This window comes from Tyto alba, unplaced genomic scaffold, assembly GCF_018691265.1.
Source record: "Tyto alba isolate M040663 unplaced genomic scaffold, T.alba_DEE_v4.0 Super-Scaffold_30, whole genome shotgun sequence".
In the NCBI taxonomy this organism is placed as follows: domain Eukaryota; kingdom Metazoa; phylum Chordata; class Aves; order Strigiformes; family Tytonidae; genus Tyto; species Tyto alba.
The window spans coordinates 6,027,259-6,033,258 of record NW_024881305.1 but is presented as its reverse complement, the minus strand read 5'-3'; the positions used below and the strand labels follow the sequence as shown (position 1 = coordinate 6,033,258).

General features: G+C 56.8%; 1 protein-coding gene across 2 annotated transcripts in view; it reads left to right on the top strand.

Annotated features, from left to right (window-relative positions):
- The first annotated feature begins 586 nt into the window (after positions 1–586).
- PLXNA2 (plexin A2) overlaps positions 587–6,000 on the top strand; it is a 179,378-nt gene continuing 173,964 nt past the window's right edge. Inside the window, exon 1 of one of the 2 annotated variants that reach the window (XM_042799981.1) lies at positions 587–667. The gene's annotated coding sequence lies outside the window, so the exon portion shown is untranslated. Of the gene's footprint in view, positions 668–956; positions 1,166–6,000 lie in introns of those variants that run through there. The other variant, XM_042799980.1, reaches the window with a different exon arrangement.

The following is a 6,000-nucleotide window of genomic DNA, read 5'->3' as shown; positions in this document are numbered from 1 at the left end:
CCTTCAAATTGCTCCCATGCCGCTTTGCTGGGGCAGGCTCATCTGGACCAGGCTTAGCTGGACCACGGTGCTTCTGGGTTTTGGAGCAGCGTGGCCGCGCTGCCCTGCCGTGGAACTGGGGCTGGCTTTGCCCCAGGCGTTCCCAAACCCTCGTAGGCTGATGTAGACAACCCGTGAGGCCCAGGGGTGGCTGAAGGTGCTCCTCACTTTGGGGACCTTAAGGCTTCCAGGTATTTTTCAAACCCTTGTGCGAGGCCAGGAGATGGCTGCACGGTGAGCCCCGCACTCCCGAGGAGGGATCGACCCCCTGGTTCCCAGCGGCCGGTGGTCGCAGGGCTCCCTGTCCCAGCTTCGGCAGGCCCGGGGGCGCGAAGGTCGGTGGCTTCAGGGGCTCCGTGGCACAGGCGCAGCTTTTGCTGTGGGAGCAAAAGCTTGCTGCAACAGCAGGAGCTGCTGGAGGCAGCCTTGGAGGAAAACTGAGTTGTCAGCTCCGTTTTGTGGATGGGGAAACTGAGGAACGGAGAGCTCGGGTGCCACTCGCCCCCCAGAACTGGGGCCAAGGGGCGCACAGGGGGTCTGAGCTGGGAACAGAAACCAGCAGCCTCCATCCCCCTCCTTCCAGAGGTGATGTGGGGGGCTATAGCCCCCCAAATGAGGGACGGCTGAGGTAGCCTTTATCTCCATCGCCGCTTGACCATCCCTTGTAGGGGGGCTCAGCCGTTCGCCGTGGGGCAGCCCCACGTTTCCCTCGGGGGCTTTGTTTCGGCTCGGCGCGGGGGGGGGGGGGACACGACACAGACGCGTTTCCCCGCCCCGCTCGTTCCGCGGGGGGGGCTGAGCCCCGCTCCCCGGCTGCGGAAGGGTTAAGCGCGGGGAGCGGGGGCGGCGCGGGGGCGGGGAGCGGAGCGGGGAGCGCGCCCGGAGCCGGGGCTCGGCGGGGAGCGCGCCCGGGCTGGGCGGCGGGCGGGTACCGGGGAGCCGGGGCTGCGGAGGCATGAGAGCCCGGCGGAGCTGAGCTGAGCCGGGCCGAGCCGAGCCGGGCCGGGGGAGGCTGCGGGAAAGGCGGAGGAGCAGCGGCGGGAACCCGGCCCTGCATTTCCATGGTGTCGGGAGCCGTGTGGATTACCCCGCCGTGAGCCGGGCGGCACCGGAGCTGCGGGGGCTGGTGAGTGGCCGGGGCTGGTGCTGCCCCCCCGCCCCGGGGTAGCCCCGGCGGTGGGGGCGGCCGGGGAAGGTGCAGGGAGGAGGTTTGGGTTCGTGTGTGTGTGTGTTCCCCCTCCCCGTGCTGCCGGTGCCCCTTCCCCGGGGGGGGGGCTCGGGGTGCTGCCCGCGGGGGTGCGCGGAGGGACGTGAGGAACATCCCCCCCCCCCAACCCCTGTGCTTCCCCATCTCCCACCCGGTCCGTTTGACGTGCACAGCCGCGTTATACATAGATGTATTTTTCTCGTTAATTCTGTTGCCGTTTGCTGCCGCTCAGTCACGGTCTGGAGCAGCCAATGCACCAGAATAAACTCATTTCCACAAAAAGTTGATGTTGGCAAGGAGGGGCGTTTTCAAAACCACCCCTGAATTTTGAAAAAAAAAAAAAAAAAAAATCCCCGTTAAAACTTTCCTAAATCCTTGCAAGACCCGTTTTGAAAGGCAATGAAGGGAGAGAAGGCAAATGCACTTGTGCTCCCTGCAGGGAAATCCGAACTTCTGGGTGATGGGCCGGGGCTCCTCCAGCCCCGTTTGCGTGCTGTGGGTTGATCGCGGCAGAGGCTGCTCTCAGATGCCACGCTGTCCCCTCCTGTCACTGTCCTGGCTCGCCGTGACCTCCGTTTAACCTGGCACGGTCAGGCATTACAGGCTTTGTCTCCATTCCGGCTATGGCCAATACTTTCACGTTCCTAGAGGTGAAGTGAATGATGTTCAATTAATCTGTGTTCTAAGGGGTATCAGAAAGTCAATAGGTTAATATTAAGTGAGGTGAATAGTAAGTGGTGGAAGAAAAAAAAACTGTACGTCTGTGACCTACGGTTCAAGATGCTGGCTCAGAGGTGAGAGAATGTGAAGTTAGCAGAGTACCATGGTGTAAAAACCTACTGCTGACAGGGTTTCCCTCTTATGTGCTGAGCACTTGATGCTTCACTGGTGGCTTGAATGTGTTTAATAGATCTCAGCTGACTTGGGAAAATGGTCTCGTCTCCCCTTCTCTGGATGGCTTCATTGATACGGTGGCTAAAAGGTAAATCAAATGACCTACTTTACAGCTGAAAGACAGATGCCTCAGAAGAAATCTGTGCCATCTTCAGAACAGATGTTTAGCTTTTTCCCTTTAACACAGAGGTGTTAGATCCTTTAAAATGTGTTTTGTTTTTTTTTTTTTTTTTTGTCTTTATTGCTGTCCTTTTGCCATTTGTTGTCACTTTGAGGGCCCTCAAAGCTTAAATGTGATATTTTGGGGTGGTGCAGGGAGCTACATAAAACAGCTTTGATTTAAGAAACTTGGTGTAAGCACTGAGTAATGTGAACGTACAACTGCCGTGAAATGGCTTATCTAGCAAACCAGTCATCTTTTTCAACTCTTCTAACCATCTCCGTAGTGCTTGTTGCAAGAAGATAAAGTAACCCAATTTACTCTTCATTGTCTTTTATAGTGTTGTTTGATGTAATTAATAGTGGAGTTCCCCCCCGGCTTATAACAAGTTTGTGTGGTGGAAACAGGTAACAGATGCTGCATAAGATCTGCACACAATCCACCAATATGATAGAAACAGCTTTTCCCGGTGCTCTTAACCATTAACGGTCTTGTTCTTGGGGTTAACCCTGAGCTTCCCCCGCCTCTCAGCAGAAGGGAACTTCAGCTGGATGCAAAAGAGAAAATGCAGATCCGGGCTGGCTGTGGGAGCCTGGAGAAGAGGGGACTGCTACTGCCCTGTGCTCTTTAACTCTCTTCAGCAAATTGCATTAGTATGTGACAAATTGGCTTGCAAAGCAGCTAAATGGGAATGACATTTGGAGCAGTTTGCTGTGCAGACCCTGTGGTGTCTGAGGGAAACATGTGATTTGCAGTACCTTCCGGAGCTCTCCAATTTAACTACCACTACAAGGCTTTCCAGAACTTACTTCGGGAACTCCTGTTGCAGCTGAATGGGGGAGTCTAGAGCACATCTGGGAAGAAGCGCCCAGCAGCTGGGGCAGATGTGGGTGCAGACTGTCTCCTGCCATGGGCAGCTTCTGTGAAGAATTGGGCTAGGGAAGACGGGAAAAGCAGAAACAGAGAAATGGCACGGGGCATGTGGCAAGAGGGCTTGAGGAGGAAAGCTGTGCTTGCTGTTTGGTGTGGGTGTGATGCTTTCCCGTGGCAGCTGGGCTGCGTCTCAGAAGTACCTTTGTTTCAGCTGAGGTTGTTTCAGTGACTCGGAGGAGCGGACTGCAACAGGAAAGCGTACACCTGCCCCTCTCCTCCCGCTTCTCTGAGCATCTACCCGTCTGCTTGAACATGGCAGTGATCAAGCCGTTTTAATTGGCCCCTCTGCAGCTTGAACAATAAATATGTGATGGGGGAGAGTGCCCCCCTCCTTCCGCGGGGCGTTGAGGCTGTCATTTCTGACGGGGAAGCGTGTGCTCTCTGCTCGCCGCGTCCCTGCACGCTCGGGCGCCGCGCTCGCTCCCGCCCCAGCCCCTCTCTTACAGCGTGTGAAAACTGCGCTCCCCCATCTGTGTTTGGCAGCCTTAAAAAGAAAGGAGAGAGAAAAAAAAAAAAAAATGAACCTGAGCGTGCAGTGCTCCTGAGACAGGCCCCTTCACATTTCTAAACACTCTTGATTATTCAGCTAATCTTTATTTCATGGGCCTGTTACAAGAAACACAAACGGGGGAGAAAGTAGAAGGCGGTGACACATTTAAAATACACAAGAAAAGTGCTGGCAGGAATATAATCGTTCTTATTCCAGCAATATGAAATATTTATAGGCCTAAGTTGTGGCAAGATTCTCTGCCCCCCCCTCCCATCCCCCACCTAACTCTGAAATGTTTTTCCCAGTGCAATAGTAACTGGGGGGTGCTGGTTGTGCTGCCAGCGACGCCCGGTCCCCCCCGGCTGCCCGGCCGTGGTGTCCGTCTGTCCGTCCCGGCGGGAGGAGCGCAGCATGCCGGCCACGCTGCCCAGCTCGTACAGGGAGCCCAGCATTGTGTTACAGTCTGGTAACTCGAAATAATTCCGAAGCGTCCCCTCGGCCAGCCCGTGAAAAGCCCCCTTTGAGGTGCCCGTGTTTTGTAGGAACCCGCTGCTCCCCCAGGGCATTCTGCTATTAATTCATTAGATCTGAGGGTTTTTTCCTCTCTTCCCCCCCTCTTTTCTCTTTCCCCTCCAACCCCCCCTCTCCCTGGCAATTCAAACAGTGATGAATGGACAAAAATCCCTCAAGGGAAACATTTTTTCACTTAGTTACAAAGATTTCATGGCTAATTAGAGTAAATGTGGTTTTTAGAGTGTTAATCTCTTAACCAGCTTGGCTTGGAGGCCACCACAACAGCAAAGGGGAGGGCAAGGGGGGAACCCAGGCGGGAAAGGTGCTACCAAGTTCTTCCTGGGGCTGAGCCACAAACGCTGCTGGCTGGATCTGATGAGTTTTCATCACCAGGAGCATCCTGTGAGCTCTGCTAATTGGGTGCCCCCCCTTCCCTCCCGGGGCACAGTGCGAGGGCACGGCTCGGCTGGGCGAGACTTGAAGGCGTTTTGGTCCGAGGAGGCCACGAGCTCTTTGTCTGCAGAAGTGGCGCAGAGGGAGCCTCTGGGATGAAAAGCAAAGCGGGAACAAAAGCAGAATTGAGGGCAGCGTGCTGTCCTTGGGTGGCAGAGGCGGCCGCCCGGGGCTTGTGTTCAGATTCTTTCTCTGCACTGAAAATCTATGTATTTACTGGGTGATTAGTGCCAGTGAGGGAGGTGGGCTGTGAGTGTGTCTGGCGGGTGCCTCGGGCCGGGTCCCCACGTGCCGCAGTGCCGGCCACCTCAGGGTGGCCACGACGCCTCCAGCCCGCTTTCTGCAGCGAGCACCCAGGCTTGCTGGTGAAGCACATGGTCCAGGCGGCACGTTATTGTCAAAGGTCGATGTTTTGCTGATGGAAGTCATCCCCTCTTCGCTGCCGCGGAGGGGATTTATCCTTGATGTCTGCCGTTGCCTTCCGCCAGTCCCTCCCGCCTGCGCCGCCTCCCCAGCACCTGCCTTTCCAGCCTGGTTTTGACTTCACCCCAAAGGGCTCTGGCAAAACGGGGTGAGTAATTCGTGAGCCGGCTCCCCGCTGCAGCCCACTGCCCACCCTGGGCGGCTGGTGCAGAGCGTGCTGGGGAGGAGATGGGAGTGGGATGTGGGCTTGAAATTCCTCCTCATCCCACTAGAGGGGATCCTCCGGATCAGGCTGGTGGAGCCCAGCAGAAACATGAACATTAAACCCAGGCTCTAGCAGAGCTGCGCTGAGATGCAGCCTCTGGCTGGTGCGTCAGCCCCGGCTCCCGCAGGGGCTGCGAGTCTGACCCGGCGCTTTGCTGAACACAGCACTTTTTTTTTTTGGGGGGGGGGGGCGGGAGGATTTTGGTGCTCTCCAGAAATTCCCGGCCGAGGCAGGCTGGTCGTGGCTGCCTCTCCCTGCTCCTTGCCCAGGAGAGCGTGGCTGCCCAGTGTGGCTTGTGGCTCCTCTGCCTGCAGTGGCCTGAGCCCAGGCGCGGGGAGCTGCTGGGGTGGGGGCGAGGCGGCTCTAGCAGGACTTTACCAAGAAAAGCACAAGTTTAGCAAACACACGAGGTCAACAGTGATGGACCTAATCCGCTGCGTGCCCTCTGCTGCGTTTTGAGTCTGAACGATGATCCATCTTTGCATTTCGGGGGGCCTGAGCAATGCGGTCAGCCCGAGGCTGGCTGCTGCGGGGCAGGGGGCTGCCAGGGACAGGGTGCTGGGAAAGAGGTGCCCTCCCCTCTGTTATCGGATAGAGCCCATCTCATGTTTCTCACTGTAATC